Raw genomic sequence first — 26,440 nt, 5'->3', positions numbered from 1 at the left:
TGCATTAAACAGTCTAGGAACACTGAGGTAATCAGTAACACTGAAAGCAGACGATCCAAACAGCAGTGCTGCTATTGAAAATCTTGGTTTTGCTCTGGGAAATTACACCAGGAATTTTAATATTATTGGTTAATTATTATTTTTTATCTTTAATTTTAATAGATGCAATGCTAGGTGTATGTGTGTCACTAAATAAATCTGTGCTTACTTGTTTTTCCTCTCTTCTTATGTAATAAATATCAGACTGTTGTATTGTTTGAATTATAATTTTAATGATAAGTAACAGTGACAGGATGAGATGAATCCATGGAGTGCTAATCTGATATTTAGCCTTTCACCCCTAGGATATTAGTTTAAATCTGGACCAGGTTTAATGTGATCAAAATTATTAGCATCTGAAGGGTGTTCCATGAGCTATTTTAAACTGGTTTTGTGGTTACTACAGTTGTTACTGACCAGGTGTCCAAAAAAAACATAAAAGAAAAACAAACAAACAAAACCCCCCCAATGGTTCCACCAAGAATAATAGGTGGTTCTTTTGTGGGAAGTCTCAGTAGTGTAAGCCTAATGCCTAAAGATAAATATGGTATGAACAGATAATGAACAATCCTTCCCTCCCTAGTTGTGGTTCTTCCAGGACCAAGTTGAGGAACACCCCTGAGGCTGGTGTAGAATGCTGGTACTGCTGCTCATTGTGCTGCACATGTTCTGTGGAGAAATGATTTCAGTCTGCAGAGCTGCCAATTCTGTACCTTTCAAGAGCTTCACACAAAATGCATTTTAATATAAGTAATAACAATGGATTAAAATAACATTGTAATGTTCTTCTCTTCAGTGTGCTATTGAATGTTTCATGTGGAAACTTCCTAGCTTTTCATTTGTAAAATGCAGTACTTGTTATTGCTATGCGAGATTATTTTAAAATGTTTAATTGGGAGTGGTAGTAAAAGTCTTACAACAGTAAGCACATTTGTTTGAAAAAGGACAACTCTATAGATTTGCTTAGTTACCCACCCAGGGCATGGTTTGATCTTTCAGTTCATACATGCTCACTAGAGGTCTGGAATGAAATCCTGGCCGCACTGAAGTCTATGGGAGTTTTGCCATTAACTTCAGGGATGACATCCTGGCCCTATTGATTGTGCCACCCTTACTCAAGTTCAGTAGGAACGTATTCCAGTCCTGATTCAGCAAAACACTTAAGCACACACTTAATTTTAAGCACATGCTTAAGTCCATCCCTCTCCAGCAAAGCACTTAACCATGTGCTTAACTTTAAACACAACTTTAAGTTCCATTGACTTCAATGGGGTTAAAGTATTTGCTTAAGTGCTTTGCTGAACTGAGGCCAGGTTAAGATACTACTAAATATGAGTAAGAAGGTTAGAATCAGGCACTTACTGAGGATATATGAACATAGCTGAAGAGATAATTTGACAGACTTCTGAGGCCAAATTATGCTCTTGGATAGAAAAATATTAATACCTTGCACTCCTATATCCCTTTCATCTGGGGTGAATTCAGTGCAATACAAACATTACCAAATCAAGCCTCAAAATAGTATTGTGGGCTGACATGCCCATTCATTTCAATAGGAGTTGTACATGTATATCTCTGGGCAGAATTTAGTTTTGGTTCCCTATTCTGCCAGTTCTCTGAATCATGCAGGGACTTAGCTTATTTTCTTTTTAATAATTGTTAGGAATGTTGGCGCCTGTATTTTCACGCTATATTGTTATTTGAATCAATCAGAGACTGAATGAACTTTTTAATAGAGTTGCAATGCTTGGTATATAAATGCCCACATTTTTCATCACTATTCATATTCAAACTTCAAAGACCCAATCTTGCTTACTCTAGAGATTGCCTAAGAACAAGAATCCTTCCAAACGCATCGTTTTCATAGGTGATATCATCCTGAAAACATCAGAGTTCATAGAAACCATAGGGCTGATATGATTCCTCCAAGAGATGCAACAGAACCACATTCTTGTCAGAGGAAAGTTATTCCTTGTGAGACTAATGTGATCTCAGAATAACCACAACATTGCAGTAAAAATACACATCAGAGGCTTCTAAGAGGTCTAAAAAAATCAGATTTAAACATTTTTTGGAAGGAAGGCTTTATCTATTTTCCATTGTGAAATTTCCTCCATAACAATACCTCCACTCTGTGACACTCTGTGTCTGAAAACAACACCTAAAAACCCCCTTATTCACCAATGTCACATAATTATGATATGTTCTGTACAAAATATGCCTTGTTTGGTATTATTTTAAAAGTCTTGATCTGCTAAACATTAATATCCCATGGGGTTGTATGTGCTACCATAGTATGTTAAGTTATAAAATATTGTTGTAAATGCTACTAGAACATGTTGTGAGGTGGGAACTCCTAAACCAGTTTTTTAGATACAACAATGATGTAGTCAGATGTGCTAATGGCCGATCAAGGAAACATGGCTAATTCAAATCCTGTTAGTGTATAGAACTTAGACTATGATTTTATGTTTATTTCTTTTGGTAACTACTTTTAATTCTTTACACGTGCCATTTATAATCACATAAAACCTATTTTCCTGTAGTTAATAAACTTGTTTAAAGTTTTATCTTCACCAGTGTGTTTTTAAGTGAAGTGTTTAGACAAATTCTCCTCAGTAACAAAAGCTGGTGCACATTCCTTCCACTTTGAGGGAAGGGTGGACTGGGTAATAATCTTCACTGGTCAGGTTTTTTGACCAGGGCAAGATGGTATAGGCCTGGGGCTGGAGAGCCAGCTGGAGCTTCCGTATTGTTGGGTCATGAGTGGCTAGAAAGCAATCATTGAACTCAACTGGGTGTGGTCCCTGCCTGTGGATAGCTGTGTAAGTGCAGTACCTGCCATAAGTTTGTGGCTTGTTACAGCATCACAGTGTGAAAGGAAGTCCAAGCTGGTCAGACAGAGGGCTCCATGGTACCCCAGCTCCCAGGCAGTACCCCAGGGGTTCTGCATTCTGTCACACACTCCTCTAACTCCACCCGACAATGTCCTTTTGGATTATCCCAGTTTGGGGTGTGGGGGAGGGGGGAAGGATGATGTAGACAGAGTGAGATCTATAATTTTCCCATGATAAAATGGAGTGCTAAAAATGAAAAAGGCAGAATAGGGTTCTCCTTTCTATCTTATACAAAACCAGGGTTATGAAATCTGGATAAGAAGTAGAGTGCTCAGATCATAAAAGTAGAATGGAGAGGTCTACAAGGAATAAAAAAAAAAGTCAGAGAAATAGCCTCGAAACAGTATGAAACAGTATAACAATCCTCATGAAAGAATTAGTGTTCTGGAATGACTTCTCAAATATATTAGGTGGAACAGGCCTTTCTTCAACATCTATGAACAAGTTCTCTCCATTCACTGATGCAAATGTGTATATATCTCTGTACCCTCAAAACTTAAGTTACCCAGCAGCAATCTCTAACTCTTCCCAATGGCAGATCAATTTTTACTTCTCCATACACATACTGCCGAAACCTTCACTCATCCCTTTTGCTGCCATGCATAAAAATCAAAGTACCCATTCCCACAAAGCAGGGCAGATGATAGGGACAAAATAACTAGAACCAGCCCCATTGGGAATTTACACTCATATTAACTCCAGGGTAAATTACAATCACACATTTGCCCACAATTCCTTCAGAGTTTAATATGTGAAATTCTAAATACTGTATTTCCCCATGTATAAGACGCTCCTTAATTTTGGGGCCCGAAATTTGAAAAAAAATGTTATTGAACTCAAGTTTTATTCATCATAAATGCAAGTAAAAAAATCTACAACCACTGTATAAGATGCACCCGGTTTTTAGACCCCAAATTTTTCGGAAAAAGGTGCGTCTTACACATGGGGAAATACATATGTATTTCTCTGGCAAAAGCAACCCCTTTTTTGACATCTGTATTTCTAGGGATGCCAGACAAACATTTCCAAATCCATATTTTTGAAAGAATGGCAGAATACAGCCAAATCAATGATTGCATAGTAGTATTCATTTACTTACATTTTTTGCAATGTAGAAATGGAGGTGGAATCTAGCTCTTAGACACTAATTACTACCAAATCATGAAAGATTAAAGATGTGCATAATTTATTGAAAATGCCAATCTCTGCTAATAACTGAACTCTAAGGTGACTATTTTCAAAATAAAAAACCGGGATACTTTTCATACAGTTGCAAAATAGTTATACAAATGACAAAATGTTTAAAATGTGTGTCGGTATTGCTACTGCCAGCTTCTGACTAAACAGTGACATATGCATAAGTCTCAGAATGGAGTAACATAGTGTTCTGAATGAGGTTATCATGAAACACTAAATAACCTGGCAGCCACGAAGCAAAAGCTAGCGTAAATTTTATCTCCAGTCATCTGACTTTTATCATCGCAGTGAACACTCTTTCCACTGAACTGTTTGTTCCTGTAAACAGAGCAAATTCTGGAACAAACATTTTGTAGTTATTAAAAATATTTTGATTGATTAAATAAAAAATATGGACGTTAAAAATGTCTGGAAAGAAGTTCGTAGGCATGCTGTGAAAAACCAGGACTGTCCTGGTAAAATTGGAGAAATGATCACTTTATTGATCTCTGTTCATTTTCAATGCTTGTTTATATTTTTGGAGGTTCTGTGTACTACCATTATCCATGCATTCTAAATACCTGTTCTGTCTTGTAGAACAAGATTGAAGTCAATATAAAAAGTTCAAAGATTTTCCTTTGATATTGAGCATAAAATGGCTGCACCCTTGCAAATCAATTATAATTGACTTGAGATCTTGTGGCACAGAGGTTGGAGTTAAGAGCTGGGTCTAGCTGATGCTCATGCTTTCTTTGCTGGACAATCAGTTAGACAAAACAATTTATGGCATAGGATTCTTCAAAATGGAACATGCTCTTTTGGATAAATCGAGACTGAAGACATGCCACACCATGAAAAACAAACAAACAAACAATTGGCAGTTCCTAATGAAAAGTGAACCAGACCATCCCTTGAGCACTGCCACACCACTTGCACCCTTAATTCCTTTGGCTTTCTTTCTTCATGACAAGCTTTCCAAAGGAGGTGGTGGGTTTTTTGTTGTTGTTTTTTTAAAATCAAACAACCTAAAGAGCTGTGTCTGAGATCACAAGACATTGGCAAAGAATGTAAAGAGTGCTCTAAATCCCAGAGGAAAACCTTGTTGGAGTGGTGAAGTGTTTGCAGTAGAAATCTGGGGAGTGGAATCTCTTACTGTCAGAACTTTCAATAAAAGAGCAGCCACAGATACTGAAAGCATGAAATAAAAATTACCAACAAGCTGTCTTACCTGTGTTCACTCAACTGAATGAAGGGCAAACATGAGCAGGTAGTGCTTGTACATCAGTCAAAATGCTGACAGGTACAGTGTAATGTCTGACAAGGCTGACATGTGCTATACTCCCTAAGATATTCCTAACTGAACCATAAAAAGACAAATAAATTAGTAATAGTATCTCTCCTGTCAATGTCCTTTCTTGTGAACGTCTCACACTGCTGATTAGCATTGTCTGAAGTGATTCATCAATACAACTTTTCCTTGCTTGGGGGGGGGAGGGGGGGGGGAGAGGAAAGTTACATTTGATTACTTTGTCACTATTTATTTTGCTATTCTTAAAAAAGTATCTGAAGCCTTACAATCATTTATTTTGTTTTTTTTTAGGGAAACATGAGAAACAAAAATCAGTATGTTTTCCCAAATGTACTAAGATCTCTTTAAAAGAGAAAGAAAATGGATTGATATACAATCATAAAAAACAATAGATAACTTACCATTTGTCAAAATGACCAAGCTCATTCTGAAGTTCAGTTCTTGTCTTTCAAAAGTAGTCAAACATTACAGATCAATTTTTTTCTATTGTGCCATGTTATCCAATGAATCAAGGTTTGTGACTAGAAGTGGTATCAAAGCACCAGAAGAGAAAATCAGATGATGAGTAATTCCCTATGTGTTGCTATGTAACCCACAGTTAAGGTTTTCCCCAGAAACGTTACAAGCTCTCATGTGAAAATGTTCTTAACCTTTCTTGTGGCTTGAGGTCCATATAACGTGAAAGATTATGACAATCATCTATGTAGAAATCTATATGCGTAAACTCAAACATTTACAGAAGTGTTTAAATAATAATTTGAATGATACTTTTGATGTGAAAAAATAAGTTAATGATAAGTTTGATATCGTAACCAAGTCAAAGTTTCTGTGAAAAATGTAATTGAAATGAATGGATCATTGTTTGCTTGGGGAGACGTAACCATGCAGATGCTAAGTCAGTGTGGAATGCAGGCTTTCACCAAGCATTAATATTTAAAAAAATAGTTTATGGGTAAAAAGTTATACCTGGAGATTAGGGGAGCACTTGCAACAGCCTTGTCTTGCTGTGCACAACACTGGAATCACGATCAGAAGTAATTACATCCAGCAGGTTTACAGGTATCTTGGGTGTGTTCAGCTAACAACAAGGTTCACTATCCACAGGATGCACATGATCCATTCTAGGCTAACGGAAAGAACTTCAAAACCCACTGAGAGTCTGAACCACCAGGAAAGCTAGGAATGTTCCCACACTCACCATTCCATTCAGACAAAGCACCCTGTCACCAGCCAATGCAATTTTTACACAGGTCCAAGCCCTCCATGAATAATAGTTTGTGCTATCCCTTAATTTCCTTAGATGTTTGAAACCAGATCTGGATCTGCGCACCTGAACTGAGAGCAGGGCACCTGTCTCCCCTGGGCTCTCGTCGAGGACGAGTGCTGGACATGAATGCATAGGGAGCAAGAGCTGGACCTGGGGAAGTGATATATTTGATATATTTACATCTCACTTAAATATTGATTCAGCACATACAATCAGCTTCATGCTCCCTCCCTACAAACTAAACACAGGAGTGTATTACCATAACTAAGCACTCTACGATGGCCCAGTAAAGTCATGGTTTAGATTGCATAACTGTATCCAGTAATAATATCAAAGAAAAACTTATGCTGAATATCAAGATGTCGACAAAGCATTGGCGAATGTATTTTAAAAAATAATCCTGATGGATAGGGTTTAGACTGGATGATCGAACGCAACAGATTGGCTCTCATAAAAAACCTGTCCCAATTTCATGTCTTTTTCTATCCCATCTTTTACTCTGTAAAACGTTCCTTGTGTGATGTACAGTATAGCCAAAAGAAATGGAAGATAGGAGTGTATCAGCTAAATCCCTGCTGTTCCCCTGGGATACAAAAAGTGGCCACACTATCATCATTTGATACATGTTTCATTGAGCTGCACCTCTAGATTAGCCCATCCTGGGAACTTGAGCTTTCTCATCATTGTTTTCCACTCCACATTAATGTATTACTCTGTTTTTTCTGTTGAGTCTTGTCAATGCTTGTATGTTTAACACTTGTGCCAGGAAAAGCTTGGTTATGGTGTTATTTAAACAGAGCTCATTCAATCATTGCTTGACTTTCTGGAGCTTCTGCAATTGCTAGCTGTGGGCCAGACTGTATTACCCTTACTCAAGTTCAATTGTACCCTACATCACAAGTAAAACCATTGAAATCAATGGGACTATTCATGGAGCATGATACTATACATTGTGTGTAGGAATAGTACAATCTGGACCTTTACTACTTAATAATAATATTAATTATATGTGCAGGATATTGTCCTTCCAAATGTCATTTGTATGTGTCCAGTCATATATATTCAACTCATCTCTCAGTGAAATATTCACTGAAAAACCTATGACCTCTTTCAGTTCTTCAGATATCGTGCTTGCGTGTTTTTGTCTCCTTTTTCTTCATGATCATCAGGCCCACCTGAGTGAGACTGCAGTTTCTGAGATATGCCATGTAAGTTGCTCTGGCAGCCTGAGTATGCAAAAGAGAACATATAAGGCTGATCTCTTCTGTACACAATTGGTTACCTTAGTGACCAGGTCATAGATTACTTGAAGTGCACCTGTGTGGAACAGCTGATGTTTCAGGGGATGACAGTATCTAATAGTGGAAGCATGAGTGTCACCTACAGTTTACAGAAAAACTTGCAGAAAAAGGGATTGTATAAATTAGGCTCAGGGGAGGAATGGATAACACTGACAGTGCAATAAATACATTTCCTTAAGTATCAGATTGTCAATGAATGAGTGTAACATTTTAGAGTGACAACACCGTTAGTCTTTCCCATCTCTGACTTCTGTGATATATGGTTTAAGGATAAAATCAAGTGTAGTGCATTCATGTAGAGAATACAGAAACATTATTGGATTTCAAAGGTTTTTCCTCTATTGCCAGACTACTTGTATCAGTGAACACCAGCTTTTAGGTTATTTGCATTATCTAGATGATTTCTGAAAATATACACTATTCCTGCCATTCTTGAAATAACCAAGACGCTCTCAAGGTTTCTGCCCTATTGCACACCTTACTCTTCGGAATTTATGAAGAGCCTTCTCTCAAATAGACACCTTCACTTCCACCAAGTAGCCAGGAAGTCAGCATTTCAAGATTCCTTCTGAGACCTTTTCTTATTCCGTAGGGAACTTCCCTTCTTCCCAAATATGGAAGCATCTTTCCAGACTCTTCAGTCCTTGTTCTAAAATCCTTGCTTTCCCTGAGTAGGTGAATTTTATATTGTGGATGGACTGAAAGCCTTAATGTCTCGCTCTCCCCCTTCTCTATTCATTTCATTCATGGTTTTTTGCATATTAAGACTGAAAAGTAATTCAAAACATAATTTGTCACCAGATCCTAGTAAATATTCATGATAGCTCATGTTCAAAGGTACACATACCACTTATGTTCAGATAATTTGCATGAGAGAAGGAGAGCTTTTGTACGTCATTTAGCTAATAAAAACTTAATCAATATCAGCATTTCAAGATAAAATTAGAAGGTTGCTACAACTTCAAAGAAGCAACTTTAGGGAGAATTTTGTTACAGAGGAATCCAAGACTAGCAAATTTAGTTTTTTTGCTGTCTTTATATTGTATATGCATGGATGCAAGGGACAGAGAGAACAGTAGTCTGAAGTCAGTAGTTGCCAACCATTTCCACAGATTTCATACTTAACTATAGAGAGAAACTATGATAACCACAGATACCACTGATTGGTAATTGAAGACAACTGTTGACTTTTTAGTGGCAACCACAAACACCTAGAAAGTGGCTTTGAACTACAGCTCTGTGTAGGGGGTGAGGAAAGCACAATCTCGTCTAGTGTTACTCCTTGCACTTGAGATGTGTACAAGGAGCAGCACCATTATGATGGAATACGTAGCTCCCTGATGCATTGGCCCCACTCTCCAGGAAGGTGCTAGGTAAGGGGTTGCATCCTCCCCCCTAACTTTTCACTGATTAGCTCCCTGGGATAAATTAAAACACAGGATCGAACAGTCATTGTGTTCCCACAATACACAGAGTGCTATCAGAAGATATTCTTGTGGAGCCATGCACTAAGCATGGCTTTTTCCATACCACTCCAGCCCTGCATACCTGTCCAAGGGCATCATATAGTCTACCACGTGAGCATATTCAAATGTAAACATCCGCAGCGTAGAGATACTTTCTCATGTAGAATTACTGCAGCCTTACTTCAATTTCTTAATACTTTTTCCCTGATGCACACTTCAACAGATGTATTTCAGTGGGTCTTTCTTTCTTTTGCCTTCCTCTAAAGTATCGGAGATAGGCCACACCTAGACCCAGGACACTGCCGTGGTGTAGTGGTAACAAAATAAGTGAATAAACTAACCTAACTAAACTCCATACTCCCCAAATGAGAAGTGGGTAAACTGCATTTACCTGTGTTTACCTTTGACTATCCTACTGTGACGCCGAATGGAGAGCAACAATGCTCTAAGGTGGTACAGAGAATCCTCCCGCTCAGGCTGCTGGCTGGTGTGTCTTGCACACATGCTCAGGATCCAACTGAACAACATACTCAGGGTCAGGAAGAAATTTCCTTCCCGCTCCCAAGTCAGACTGACAGCAGGGAAAGTCTCCAGTAATAGGTAGCTCCTCAAGACTTGCCCTGCTGCCAGAGCCTTTCTCTGTAGTGGGGAAAGGCTCCAGCAACAGGGAGGCAGAGGAACATTACACTGCTAAAATAGCAATATAGACAAAGAGGCATGCTTTGGGTGAGTAGAGAGTGTGTAGGGCGTGTGTGTTATTACATATCCACACCCTTCAGGCCTGTGTTTACTCTACTTACTTAAACTATACTGTTACTCATTGGCTATACTGTTCTTTATACCCATGCTGGAGGGCTATGCACATATGCACCCTACATGCTGCCAAAAAGTAACATGCAGTTTAGATGTACTTTGAGGATGCATCATCTTCTGGGATCATCTGGGCATCTCACCTAATCAATATTCTGTCATTGCAGTGACCTCGGGCATTGGTGGCACCTTGGAATCACCTGTTCTCTGCCTGCGACACACCACAGTTTATTCTCCTGAAAACTGAAATGCTTTAGTGTCACTGGGCTCAATACAGAGGCATCTGGGTCAAATGTAATGGCCTGTGATACAGAGGTCAGAGTAGATGATCTAATAGTCCCTTTTGGCATTAAACTCTATGAAACTATGAAAGAATAGGGAATAATACAAATGTTGAAGTGACGTTACTTAACTAGAAAGGCAGCTGTGATGATTTTTAAGAACAGCCGCCATATATGCATGTGTCTGAGACAGAGATTGAGTGAGTGAAAGTGTGAAAGAGAAAAGAGGGGTTATTTATATGTTATTTAAGTTAGCCTTCTAGTTGGGTTTCCCCAAAGTTCATACATGAAGCACTAACAAACACTATCCGGTTAGTCAGTCACCTATGGAATTAAACAGGAAGTGTGGAGGGGGCAGGACTCAAAAAGGAAAATGAATAACTCATTCAAGGTGAAATATAATTGCTTCTTCTTTCCCAGACAGATAATGTGACAGTAAAATTCTTGGCCTGTTAGCAACTGTAGTGAATATAATGCATAATAATATGTCAGTAATATTTACTTTCGAAAGTGAGTTTATGATTGGGTATTTAAGAGCCTGTGATGTTCTCTTCAGCTCCTGAATATGATGATGGTCCCAGAAAATAATATATCCAAAGGATAATAAACTAAATCCTGCACACATAATAAAGATTGTTTAAAAACAACAACACCTTTTGTCTGGGGGCAAAATTGAAAAAGAAGAAGAGAAAAATTGAAGACATCAAGTGTTTTTAACCTAATGTAAGATTTCCCTTTCGTTTCTTTTCCTTTTTGTAAAGTTCACACTTAGTTGCTCTCTTCAAAACCAATTCTAACTAATGCTTCTGTTCATCTTTAATATGACTTTGCTGAAGCTCTGATTTCCACTCAGACAGGGTTATTACATAGCTAACACTACACTGAGCATTAGAGATTCATTACATGTGAAGTGCATCTTATGGCTGTGAGGTTTCTCTGGGTGGTGCTGAAGACTACTCAATGGTATTATAAAAGTTGTGTACATTTAATTAAAACACAGTTATTTCATAGGGTCTACTCTGTGCAAGTGAAGTTGTGGTTTTCAAGAAAACAAAAGAATGGTCTCCCATAAAGTGCTCATGAATTCACACCAGCAGAAGAAAAAATTGGTGAGTAACAGGCTGCCAGTGCACTGTGAGGTACAGAGTGAAGCACGTTTGCAAAGAAGGGAAAAAATCATCTACAGGGTAACTTGATTTCAGTGCACTTAATTCAGGAATAAATTTGGCCACCAGGGCCTCATTAACTCCCATGTTCATTCCCTTCATTTATGTTATAAGAATGTGAATAAGGAGAGAATTTGGCTCAGTCTTGGCAATATGGATTCCATTACAAGACTTTTATTTTGGTATGAATGAGCTTGGGAATCTAAAGGCTAGTCTACACTAGAAGCACTACAGTGTACTACACTGTAGTACATCTGTACTGTACACTGCAGTACATCTGGTGAAGATGCTCTATTCCTATGGGAGACAGCTTTCCCATCAGCATAATAACAACACCTCCACGAGAGGCAGTAGCTATGACAGTGGGAGAAGGTCTCCTGCCGACCTAGCACTGTCCACACTGGTGCATAGCTCGGTGTAATTTATGTCGCTCAGGGGAGTGACTTATTCACATCCCTGAGTGACATAAGTTATACTGACATAAGTGGTAGTGTGTACAACTGCTGTATGTGTTTTATGGCTGAGAGACTTTCAGAGTGAATTGAGAAAGGGAGTTAAACTAGTTCAGCTTTCTTTGTTCAAGCTGCCCCTTTCATACTGTAGAACTCATTTAAATTTTCCTGTGTTCTCTCCTACAACAGATTTAACCACTTCAAATACAGAGCAGTTGAACAGACTTTCAGCTCAATTGTGGCCAACTAAGAAAAGAGATTTTCAGCTGCAAGCTTTCCTACCTCTGACTGCAAGCCACGTGTCACCTGGTTTTGATCTGACTACTGTGAACCCTGGAGTTAAAATTGCCACTTTTCAGTTAGGAAAAAGCAAAACAAAACAAAACCATCTAGTTTTGTGCCTTAGCTTCCTCCCATCATAATCTCCCTTGTACTAAATCACTGGATTAATCTATGAGAAAACTCACCTCCTAGCTGTGGGAAGAAAATTGAGGCTCATCCTAACTCCATCGTCATGACAGGTGGGAAACAAGGGGATTTTATACTTTTCTTACTTCCATCCATTCCAGTGGTGGTGGAGAGGGTCACCATCCTGCTCTCAAGAGAGACCATTTTTTAAAACCCTCTCTCTTTTGGGAGTATTGCTCTCTTCTACTTCCTAATCTGTTTGTTCTGTGCTCAGGTCCACACCATCTGTAATACTGCTAATACTTGTCTCCATGTGTCTGACACAATGAAAGACTATTTTTACGGTTGAGAAAAACCAGTCTCTTATCACACCATTTTATGCCCAAGTCCCAGAGAAAGCCAGGGAGATCTAGGTACAGAAATCAGATGTCTTAGTGCCAAGTGCTTTGCTATTACTGCCAGACCACAATCCCATTCTAGAGCAAATATACAAATATATATATATATACATAGACACAAAGATAGGTGAGACAAACCCATCAAAATTGAGACCGTCACTCCAAAGTTAGTTATACAAATATAGGTTATTAGTTATATAAATATCCCTATACAAATATAGGTTATTATAGCCTATTATTATTATAACTTATACAAATATAGATTATTAGTTATACAAATATAGGTGTCACTCCAAAGTCACTTATACAAATATAGGTGGAACAATCCCATCAAAAATGAGACTGTCACTCCAAAGTTAGAGAGATAAGGTAAGCAAGGCAATATCTTTTATTAGACCAACCTCTGTTGGTGAGAGAAAGCTTGTCTTTCTCACCAACAGAAGTTGGTCCAATAAAATATATTACCTCACTTCTCTTGTCTCTCTAATATCTTTAGACATTAGAACTACACTGCATATTCCAGAGTTAGGGCGTATTTTAATGCTCATTTAGAAACACCAGTTAGCCTAATTTAAAATTGTAATATCTCTCAGTGGGAAGAGACTAATCCCTTTTAACTTCATAAATTAATACCTAAATAGCAAAAAATATTTTTTAAGAATTTTAATATTTTTAGTTATTCTCCATAGTAACCTTTTCTTTTAGGATCACCATATGTACCACATTATCCAGTGAGCCACTTTAAAATTGAATGCCATAATAATTTATCCATTCTTCATGCTGTGCTTTCATCAGTATTACATTTAGAGGTTGAAAAACCTCATAGATGAAACGGGTAAGGGGTGGCTCCTCTGATTGTTTTTGATAGAATGCCTTAATTAGGTCACTCAAAAAGCTGTGTTTTAATAACCTATGTCATTACTGATCATCAGCAAACCCAAAAGGAATCAATTGCAAAGGGATGCTTTAAATTGCCACACGTCTTACCATTTATGGTTCTTTGATAATAAAAACCCATTACACCACTAATAGTAATTAGTACTGAGGCCACCTTATCTCATGTACATTACCAAGAGCAGAAAATTATAAACATCATAAAATGATCTCTAATAATGGAGCAAAAGTTGTTTGGATAGACGTTTTGGGGAGAAAAATCTATGAGGAAATCTATGGCGCTGCATACAATAATTATAATATAAATTAGATGGCTTGGTCCTGCTAATATCACAATACCAGCAATGGTTTCCTGTGTTCATCATTAGATTAAGTTTCCTTCATCTTCCACTTAACTTTTAATTATGGTCTGTAATATCTGACATTTGCTTGGATTTTGGTCAATCCATACAATGCCAATATTTAAAGATAAGGTCCCAGGGTTAATCAGCTAGAAACCATTCCCAGAAGTTCCAGCTAATCAAATTTGTTCATGCAATTCAGTGAGTATATTGCCATGATAAGTTTTAGAACAGATGTCTGATGCTGGAGAAGGCTCTTTATAGTAGAATTTAAATCCCTCTTGTTTGGTAATGACATAGGTTATTAAAACACAGTTTTTTTGAGTGACCTAATTAAGGCATTCTATCAAAAACAATCAAAGGAGCCACCCCATACCCCTTCCATCTATGAGGCTTTTCAACCTCTAAATGTAATACTGATGAAATCACAGCATGAGGAATGGATAAAATTATGATCTCAGCTGAGAAATTAGCCTTAAGCACTTGTTAATAAAGGCAAATAGGATTTTACAAACCAACATATAAACTTAGTAAGCGTGGATTCTATTTTATTGCCTATTTGCAGCAAGGTAAACTAGACTGATGAAATTACCACCCTAGCATTATTGTTTAATTCTTTGTTAATCTTTTTTGGTGATGAGAGGCCTAGGAATCAGAGCATGGGCTCTTGCTAATCTCACAATTATTAGCTGTCTGCTTCTTGATTATGCTACACTCCCCTCAGTCCTGACAGACAAGTGTTAGGCACCATCATAGTATCTTGCTCCTTCTTTCTTCAATACAGGAGTGCAGTTTCTGTCCTAAGATTACTGCTACTCAGTTGTTGATTCTTTTTGGGTTTGGTGATGTACAGTATAACAGAACCTAATTTACCCATTCTCCCAGACTTTAGCCCATCAGCCTTTAGAAAGTTTCTACAGTCCCTAACAGCAAGAGTCAATACTGAAAGAGCAGACCTAATAATTATCAAGATTCTACCACCATAAAGTAGTCAACAATTCAGACTTTTTTTAGCTAATGTTTTTGCCTTTATTGCTTGCCATCAGAGATAGCATGTCCCAACAGCAAACTCTATTTATCATTTTACCTTCTCTCTAGAGCAGATTGAAATTTTTTGAATAAAAGTTTAGTAAAAAAATGTTTTCAAAAAAATTAATAGTATAGAAAAAAATGTATTGTTGTTTTGAAATGATTAAAGGAGAGGGAAAAAATGAATGAAATATTTTGGTTTAAATTTTTAGTTTTGGGGTTTTACTTCCCCTTCTTTCTCCCTCTTTTTGCCTTTCACTGCCCATGACACAGTCTCTGTCCCCTACTCCACACACACTTCATCTGTGGCAAAAGGAAAAATGGAGATGAGAGAAAAAAAGGGGGGGGGGGGGAAACCAAAGTCCACAACTTGAAAATTCAATGTACAATTTTTGTTGATAAAAATGTTCTCTCTCTCACACACACATAGTATTTTCATTAAGAATCTTTACCATTTTTCAATTATCTCTATTTTTAATATTTTACATCAGATAAGCCCAATAGGATGGATAATTAATTACTGAGGTACTAAACTAAGCACTAACAATGTACTCAGCCATTGTACACAACAGTTCCAATTCCAAGAAGCCAACAACTGACAAAGACAACAGAGTGCTATGTTTAGGCACAAAATACACTGGGACACTCAGAGAAAGATTCTATATTACAAAGGTGTTCTGGGAAATGGGTGTTTTGATTTAATGTTTTTAATTACTAACAATTATTACTGGTGGGTGAGAAAATTTGTATTGACTCATAGACTCTAAGGTCAGAAGGGACCAATATGATCATTTGGTCTGACGTTCTGCACAATGCAGGCCACAGAACCTCACCCACCCATTCCTATAATAAACCTCTAACCTATGAGGCCTTTTCTACATTTACCTTCAAATTTGGCAGCAGTCGACGGGAGTTACGCAAGCTATGCAGAGTAGCTTGCGTAACTCCCGTCGACTTCGTAACTCCTCTTCTATGCAGCGTCTTCACTTTGCTGCGCCACTTGAGGGGGCGGTTTTAACACATCAACTTCTGTATCGATTGAGCGGGTCTTCACTGACTGCTCAATCAATCCAGATAGATCGATCTGACGGCAGTGAATTTGCCACCATCAGTGAAGACATACCCGGACTGAGTTATTAAAGTCCTTAAATCATGGTTTAAAGACTTTAAGTTACAGAGAATCCACCAGCAAGTGAGCTGTGCCCTGTGCTACAGAGGAAGGCGAAAACCCACCAGAGCCTTTGCCAATCTGCCCTGAAGGAAAATTCCTTCCCGACCCCAAATATGGCAATCAGTTAAATCCTGAGCATGTGGGCAAGACTTACCAAAGACTCATCTTTGTATTTGCAGTCTTTGTGGTAAAAGGGAATTTTGGGGATGGATTTATATAATGGTTGCACAAGAAAGTAATGTGCTGTTAGTGATTTGGCCTGATTGCAGCCGCCATTGGCCAACTATAGGTGAGGATGCATCAAGGTCTACCTAAAATAGGCAGACAAAATAAGTAAATGCATCAGTGGCACACAGCCCATTTCAAAGTCTCCCCACTGCAAACACTGCTTTTTCCTATTCACTCCACATGTTTAATCGGTGCAGTTACACCAATAACTGGCCTCCAGTGCATGCAACCAGGATAAATACCCAGCCAAGGATGGGTCATAGATACAACAAAAATAAATGTGAACAGTATCCTAAGTATGGGCTTAAGAGGAAATAGGTGTGACACAATTAGGACAGAGGTAAGCTTGCTGAGAGGGGAACCAATTTGTGTTAGATCCTCTTCCTCTCAGGTCAACCATTAAGTTGTGTCATATATAAAGGCCTCTGGAATGACCCCCAAATGCCTCTTCATTCCCCTTATGCTGGAGAGAGGCTCAGGGTATAATGTCGGAGGCAGCAGAGCCACCTCTGCTAGTTTTCTGCCATCAGAGATTTCTTCTGCATAGGGAGGGTTCACCACTGGCCATCTCCAGTCACAATAATGCTACTTAGCAGCACAGTGTGGCCTCAGCAGACTAGAAAATCCAGCCCTTATTCCTTTAAATAGCTAAATCAGAGAACCAATTTCATCTTTAGAGCATATATAAGATTAATACCTTCGTAAAGGCTGAATAGCTGCTGGATGTCATTATTGCGCCACAGAAATAAAGAGGCAAACGTATTTGTGTGGCTAAACCCAAAGTGATCCTTATGGGCAAACATTCTGAACTAACTTTTTCCTTTGTTTGTCTCTATTTTTCCTAATGTTTAAAGAGGTCAGTAATATGTTAGCATTTTCAGCTTAGTATATTTTCACATTGACACATAGTCATATAGCCATGTTATTCCCACTAATATGATAGGGAAACAGGTGATTAAATATCTATGCACTGCTTTGAAAAGTACTCCTATATGCCATCCCTTTGGAATATGAAACAGAAAACCTTCATCTTTAACGCATCTTATTTTTAATAAACTTTTAGGAGTAATATGGGTTTTGTTTGCAAAGTAAACCAGCAAAAGAACTTACAATACAACTAATTTTGTTCAGTCTTGAAAATATGTGATAATTTTAGTAAATTTCTGATCACTCTAAATAAGAAAACTGATTTTCACAATTAGCACACAATGAGGTCTGGTACAAATCAAGGCCAGTCTTATCTTCTTTTAATCATGACAACAAATTAATCTCAATATGCAGTTAGAATTGAATTTGGTGCATGTTCTAAAAGAAGTTTTCACATATAATATTAATAACAGTAATAACAACAACCACCAAAAGTTATCACAAAGCACAATGCCATCAGATTCATAAACCACAGATTAAGTCATACAAAAGGAAACGATCACAAATCTGATATCTGCCAAAAGCTCTTTATTGACTCCCTGATTAATATTTTCCAAGTGAAAAGAAGTGATAAAGGGATCACTCAAGCCATAGAACATAACCATGAATGTTGCACTTCTTCCTGCAATTCTGAGATAAGAGAGTGAGTGAGCTGTGAACCAGAACTGCTCAACTTTGCCTCCTGCCTACACCATTTATCATACAATATTTATGGTATATCACAAGAAGAACATATTTGGGGTTGGTGTTCATAAAATGAAAGAAGAGTGATCTTATTAATTACCATCCAGGCCACACAAATTCAAACTGCAGTTGTATTTTTCATAGTAACAATTGGAGACACCCATTCAGAAGCATCCATTTATTCTATGTTGCCATTATTTTGTAGTTCTTGGTGCCCGCTTTCCCTCAAAGACAAAGTCAAATAGTCCAGGTTCTATTTTATGGGGACTACCTCCCTCCTCAGTTTTATTTTATGCATAAATGAAATTGCATAGTGTACTCAGATGAGGGCAGTGTATCACAAAGGGGATGGGACTTAAACAGGGGCTTTCTGTGTCAACACCTCCGTTAATAATTTGAAGGTTTAAAGTAGCAGAATTTGCCATTCTAAGAAAAAGGGTCCAATTTTCACAATACAGCACTCTATAGGTGCACAAAACATAACATGTTCACATGTTCCTCAAGGTAACCAAGCACAGGGATTGAACTTTTCATGGCACTAAATGTAGTCAGATTCCGCGCTCTCTGCACACATTGCAGGTAAGCAAATTCAAGCAGCATTGACATGGCTGAACCTGTATATAACATCAGTTAAGTGCATGGTCAACATAGCAAACGTCAACATAGAAAGCAGTTTATGAACCTGGTGAGGTGGACTGCAATTATCTATTTTCAAATCAGGACATCTTGGACAGTCACTATATGTATTTGCCTGCTGGAGTAAGATGCACACATATTAAAGCAAACTGCCCTTTACAGATTCATAGATTAAGAGATTTTAAGGTCAGAAGGTCATGATCATCTAGTCTGACTTCCTGAACATAGCGGGCAACAGAACTCACATACCCACTCCTGTAATAGACCGCTAATCGCTGGCTGAGTTACTGAAGATATCAAATTATGGTTTAAAGACTTCAAGTTACAGAGAATCCACCATTTACACAAGTTTTAACCTGCAAGTGACCCATGTCACATGCTTCAGAGGAAAGCAAAACCCACCTAGGGATGTTCCCCATCTGACCTGGGGGGAAAATTCCTTCCCAACCTCAAATATGGCAATCAATTAGACCCTGATCATGTAGGCAAGACCCACCAGGCAGACACCTGAGAAAGAATTCTCTGTAGTAACTCAGAACCCTCCCTCCCCATCGAGTGCCCTGTCTCCGGCCATTGGGGATTTTTGCTACTGGCAGATGCCAATGGGTCATATCTCATTGTAGGCAGTTCCATCATATCATCCTCTCCATAAACTTATCAAGCTCAGTCTTGAAGCCAATTAGGTTTTTTGTCCCTGTTGTTCCCCTTTCTTTCCATCTTGATGACACTAGGCACTTTTTATAGGGCATCCCATATAACCAGCTACGTGCAGTGACGATCCACTCTGGAAGCATAACTTTGAATTATTGGAGGATACCAAGATAGATGTTCATACACCATGTTAGTGTATGGGATTAGGGGATGGACGGGTGGGTGGATGGATGGTGAATGGGATGCACATTTGAAATGTATTCTGTTCATCATCATTTTGTCTCTCTCTTTTGCGCAGGGTCTGTAGGGTAATGATCAATTATTTTAATCTCTGCTGTATCAGATTTGGTTTGGCTAATAAGCACAACACTGTGCAAAATAAAATCTGGGTCAAAACATACTCATGTAAAGGTCAGATAACTTTCTTCACAAGCTGGTCTCATCTCATTTGACATATCTTTGTATTGGCATGTAACAACATGTTCTCAAACAGCAATGTATTGTTCTTTAGATTTAGCCACTTTCAGTGCCCCTTGGCAAGATATAGATCTTTCTACTCTCAGATTTACATTAGACATAAAAAGTATTATGGTTTGTTTTACAGAAAAACAGCAGGAGTGTTATCAGTAAGAAGTGTAAAACAATATATTGGACCGTCAGCACCCAGTCAGTGGCACATAAAAACTTGCTTCTTGACATCTGAAAAGGCATCCACATCAATAGCAAGAATATCATGTACAAAACTGAGTGCCTAATTTTAGTGCCTGACCTAAGGCACTCAAGCCTAAAAATTCTGTCCATAGTTTTCAAACATTGTCCCTTTATGCCTTTGATTAACTGAGGAAATATTAAAAACAAAGGGAGCTAATTATCTTCTAATTTGCTAACTCAAATACTATGCTAACTCATTCTAAAGCGATATTACTATCTTCCATGCAGCTGAATGACGTATCATGTACAAAACCAGGGCCATTGAGAGTTTGTGTGCTGTATATATAGGGCCCTGAGTGCATTTTTAAAAAAATACACTTTAATATGTACAGTATACCTTGGGCAAACAATAACGTGTAACACAGGTGCTAGGCTATGTCTGATATCATCGGCTGCATCTGACATGCACATTCTAGAATAGACAGGCCAACAACTTATCCAGTTCATTTTAGCATTCTTCAAGAGCAACTGACTGCCTTCCCTGTTGTCTTCCACTGGGGAAATGAACTGGATGTCCCAATCTTGTTAGTAGCAGAAAGTCTTTCTTTTCCTCCATCCTGCCTGTAAGCAAGAAGAGACAGCAGGTGGCCTCACTCTCTGTTGATCAGAGTAGTCCTTTTAATGCATTGAATCCCTTATGAGCAAAAAAGTCACTTTGCAGAAATCCAAAAGGACAATAAAGCAAATGATGATTATCTCCAAGGACCACAGCAATAAAAATAAATCCCTAGAGCAAAAGTAGTTCCTAAGGTTGTGACATATTGGAATTTCTATTTCTTTGATAGTAGTTTACTGCTGTTGCCCTTGGACCCAGTCAATACTTATATAATCTATTACTGAGTCAGGACAGAAACGACATAATATAAGCTGGTTCCTGTTATAAACTTGGTTTGGATTCCTGATACTTTCCTAAAAAGTTGCTTTCTGCATACAATTTTGCAAGTATAGTCTCTGCCCATGCAGAGTTTGTTTTTGGTAAAGTCTTGAAAGGTTAATTGACGAGTTAATTTTGAATGCAGTGTAGTTGTAGCTGCATCGGTCCCAGGACATTAGAGAGACAAGGTGGGTGAGGTAGTATCTTTTATTGGACCAATTTCTGTTGGTGAGAGAGACAAGCTTTTGAGCCTGAAGAAGAGCTCTGTGCGGCCACCTTGTATCTCTGAGTTCATCAGACTTTGGAAAAGTGATGGGTTTTCACTTTCTGAAAGGTGTTTTAACATTTTATTATTATTAAAAGAACAAAGATGATAAAATTTCACAATTGTTTTGTTCACTAGGCCTCAAGGAGAACTAACACGTAGTGCAGGGATATTTTGACCAAATTGGGGAGCAAAAGATTTTAGTTAGTAAAGATAGAATGTTGTGGTCTCCATATATATTTCAGCTTCCACAGAGACGTCATAAATGTCACAAGCTACAAGCTAATTTCAATTTTTATGGAAAAAAAAGGCTATTTCTTCATTGGAAAGAGTCCTGCCCTTATGAATTCTAAAAGCTATAGACTGGAGTTTTCAAAGGGACTTGAAGGAATTAGCTGCAAATCAATTCCTTAGATCCTGTTTCCTTAATGCTTATTACTTTGGTTAGTTCCATTGTGCACTCAGAAGTAAGCATTAAATTTAGCAGTCTTTGTGAGACTAGAACCTTTGCTTGTTCCTAAAAAGTCATAGAGCTGGGAGTAGGACCAGTTATGGCTGTTGGAAATCCTTCTCAAATGCATGTTAAGACAGAGGCATCCAGTGCCTCTCCTCTTCACCACTCCATGTACCCCTTTGTCCTGCTACTGCATGTTACAATCACGTGTGCATCACCAGTTGACTCTCAGGTTCCTGACGAGGGCAGTCAGGACCAAGAATCACAGCAGAGTCAAATCTGAGGCTGAGAGTAGCAGAGGAGTTCATAGTCAAGTTCCAGGCTTGAGTCAATACCAACAATCAAAGTCAGAGTCAGATTTCAGGGTCCGGGTCAGGTGACAAGATCTAAATCAAACCAAGGTTGAAGCCAGAAGTTCAAGAATAGGGGGCAGGAATGATAATGGTCGTTACAGAAGATCTATACTATTGCCTGGACACTTCCTGAACCACCCTTTGTGTTTACATAAGATGAGGAGCCATGAGGTTGCTGCCTGTCAGAAGTCCCTTGAGGTGGGACTTCCATGGTCTGTGTCCTCAGCAAGTCATGGGTAAAGGCTACGACTCTGTCATTGAGGTCAGAGATTCTGTGATTTAAAGACATGACTGTGAGTTCTTTGGCTTCAGCTTCAACCAAGGTGGCAGGGCTGGGACTTGGGCTTCAGCCCTGGCCAGTGGGGATCAGGCTTTGGCCTCTGGCAGCAGGGCTCGGGCTTCAGCATGATTTACTTTTTTTTGCCTGCATCCTGTCCGTGACTTTTAATAAAAATACCCATGTCTAAATTGTAGTCTTAGTCACCAGTAGTGGCACACAAACTCATTGTAGCTGCCACTGGGTGGCAGCATGGAGATGGCTGCTGCCTGGAAGCTCCGTAGGTCGGGGTTTGAGACATGCTGCACCTTGTGTTGACAGGTGTTGGGACTCTTCCAGCACAGCAGATGGCTTTCCAAGGATAGACATCAAATCTTAATCACTCCTGACAACCTCATAGTAGTAGAGGTCTCCCAACAACACAAAATATGGTAGAAAAATAGTGCCAGAGAGACCATAATCCATTTTATGAGCATACTGTTAGAGTGTATCTGTATACCCAGCACGGCAAGCATAGGGTTGTTGAAGTGAGTGGTTTGGGTGTACAGTTTGTAGGTGTAGTGCAGTGAAAAAGGGGGGCAGAAGAAAGACTTGTATTAGAGACCTAGCTTAAATTTCATGAGTTTTAGCCTTTGTTTGTTGTTAACATATACCAGTCTATTAACAGTGCTGTAAAGGTCAATAAGTTATCTGAGCATGTACATATGTATGTAATGTATGTACAAACGCTACAGGGCTGATTCTCCACTTCTGTGCACTTCATGTAGTCATCTACACCCACGTACACTGACTGCAGAATGGGTATAAAATGTTCCACCTGTATATGTGAATGGAGAGGTTGGATCTGGTAGCTTTTTATACCTACTTTGCACAGGTGGACATGACAGCACAAGGTGCAAGACACAGGAGAATCAGGCCCTGTCTATATATCCCTGTATACATATGCATAAAATATGTATGCATTACACAAAATCTACACGTATGTGCAGGCTAGGGAGATTTGGCCCTGGGTTCATTCCCAAAATGTTACAGATTCTTCATGAGGATGGGCATGGAGCCAACTTTTATTAGGCCCCAGTCTTTCAGATTAGTCACTAATTCTCATCAGTCTCAAGGCACCCACTGCATCTCCAGTTCCGCTGTCCACATGATCTATACATCACATATATGTGACCCATTATATCTGATCAAGTCTGACCTATTATTTATTAATAATTTATATAGTGCCCAAAGTGCGCTATATGCTTTTACTATGTATATGGTACTAGTATTCTCTACTTCTCTCTGGTAAAATGCCTAGCACACTTTGGGCACTATATAAATCATTAATAAATAGGTCAGAGTCACAATTGTATTCCAGCTGCTTTGCATTGTGCTGACAGTATAAAGCAGCTGTATGCTGGGCTTAAATGGCTGGTTCAGCTGGGTTTACAGCTGCATTGCATTAATAGCACAGCACAAAGCAGTGGATGTGTATGGGTGAATCTTGGCCCAACACCTCCACTGAAGTGGCCAAAATTAAAAGATCACTCTTTTAATGTATTAATTATGCCATCACCTTTTTCAAAATCAGAATTTGGAAAGATAAATTCAGATTAATGAAGACAGCCAGAATTTAAGTTAGCCATTTGACTAGTACATCTGTAAATAGTTAAAGAGGGCCATAGCAATTAAAGACTCATGAATATAGGTCACTACTCTACTCCCATGTCTAGTTTAATCTGATCTAAAAAAGGAGAATTTTTAAACATTACTATCAGTCATTTTTCCTCGGTGCAAATTTACTGCTAAGCTCTGTATGAAATCAAAATATTATCTGAAAAAGGGATGAAATCCATATCATTAGCAAAACAACCTCAGAAGAGACAACCTTGTAAATGAGCTGTAGCTTAAAAAACATATTCCTGCCTATTCCTAAAAAAGGACTCTCAGAAGATCAGAGGCCTATTAAAAATGTTCGACATCTGTTGCTGTGTTGCATGAAGGCAAGACAGAGATATATTAATACCATATGTGGAGGAATATGATTCAAAAATCCAGCTTTGCTGGTATTTCCCAAATAGGTTGCCAGATTTCTAGAATAAATAAAATCAAAGATAAATTATTTGGGGAAAAAAATCCTCATCCTGAAAAATTAAGAAATCCCTTAATCAAAAAAACAAAAAACCAAACCCCGATGATTTATCTAATGTGTTATAAAAAGGGTTGTAGCATGCATGGATGTGAAGTGATATGTAAAGTCCAGGACTGAGTCAAAAAGAAACATGTGGGGAAAAACCCCATTAAAGTGAAAAAAAATGTCTTAAAGAGATCAAGAAAAGGTAACATTAAAATACTGTTGTTTGTCTTTGGAAGGCCCAGCATTCAGAAACCTCAGTCTGGAATCTGTTTCTAGGACCAAGAGAGACTATGCCCCTGATCCTGCGAACTATTATGCTTGTGAGTAACTTTACACGCGTAGTCCTATAAAGCAACAGACTGCTCACGTGCCAATTCTCTGCTGTGTCTCCTGAGAAATGCAGCACTTAAGATGCAGTCAAAGGGAGAGGATGGAGGGCAAAAGTGGGTTTACAGCACCCAGACTCCAGGCAGCCAAACAAGGGCTGCTATTAGTTACAGCAGCCCTTGCTGGACTGCCTATATGCTGCTCTGCAGACTAAAATCTCTGTAGCTCCAAGCATTACAGATAACCCCCTTCACAGCTCTGCCCCTGCACACATTTTTTGACACCATTATGTTTTCGTGAAAACATTCCAAACGTTTTGCTGCAAAACAGAATTGTTGACCTCTGGTCTGCCATATTGGAAGAATGTGGGCTCTGCTCTGGCAGCAGGAGGCTTTGGGGTGAGATGTGGAGGGAAGTTTAAAGATTTCCCTCCCTCACCCCATACACATTTTTATAGAAAATGAATGAATTAAGTCTGGGGTTATCCCAAACATTCGTCATACTAACCATCCCCCAAATTCTTAGGCCAGGACAGCACAGAGTTGTGTGATCAGAACAAGGAAAGATTTAGAGATGGCGAGATGGTGAGGGGAAGGGTCCCAAGTACTGTTCCCATTTACACAAGTGTGAATTCACAGCAATTAGCCACTTATAGTCATATAACTCTGGATTTACATGGATGTAACTGAGAGCACAATACAGCCCTATGTCTTCAAAGTGTCATTTCTAAGAACATGGAGCAAAAATCTGCTCTTACACACAACCAATGCCACTGATGTGCTGGTGACTTCAGTGAATGTTTCATAGCCGTAACTGCAAGCAGAATTTGGCCATCTAGATGAAACAATAGATGATTTTTAGTGGGGAGTCTTTCTTAAAAGAAATATTTAACTATAGAAGCCAGATGACCTGAATCATAATTCTCTAATAGTACAGCATGTTATTGCAGATAAACACTCTCAAACTTCAGAGCTTGATTATTCAGGGGAAATTCATGTATTTTGTTTTATTCTGAATATACAGTTTTCAATAAATTCCCAGCCTCCCAGTTAGAAGAGGAAATGCTCTTTATATGACCCTCTCCATTAGAGTAGCTTTCATTTGTGGTGTGGTCAAACATATGGTTTTCTGCCTTTTGGAGACAATATGGGAAACTAAACTTTCTTCAGTCATATTTTATTTTAATTTTTCAAGTAGGGGGAGGTGGAAATTTCATAGGCAGTCCCCATATGAATTTATGAGGCTGTCTATAATTCTTCTTTGTGGAGCCCAAAGTATCTGAAGTGACTCCCTTTATAAATCATCAAGAATGAAAAGGGTGGACAGAATTAACAGTTTAAATGCAAAGGACAACATGAAAAACTAAATAAGGTCTATTGTTATTTCATAGGAAGAATTTCCTTACTAGTGCCTTCTGGACTTCAGAGTGGAAAATCTTGGGAACTGAAAGCAGAACTTTAACATCCATCCACTGTCAGTGCTTTAGATTATTGAGTGCTTCTGCTGAATTTGTTTTGTGTGTGAATCTT

Source organism: Emydura macquarii, unplaced genomic scaffold (assembly GCF_026122565.2).
Source record: "Emydura macquarii macquarii isolate MOO-44397 ecotype Brisbane River unplaced genomic scaffold, CSIRO-AGI_Emac_v2 contig_1876, whole genome shotgun sequence".
Taxonomy (NCBI): Eukaryota; Metazoa; Chordata; order Testudines; family Chelidae; genus Emydura; species Emydura macquarii.
This window is presented reverse-complemented; position numbering follows the sequence as displayed.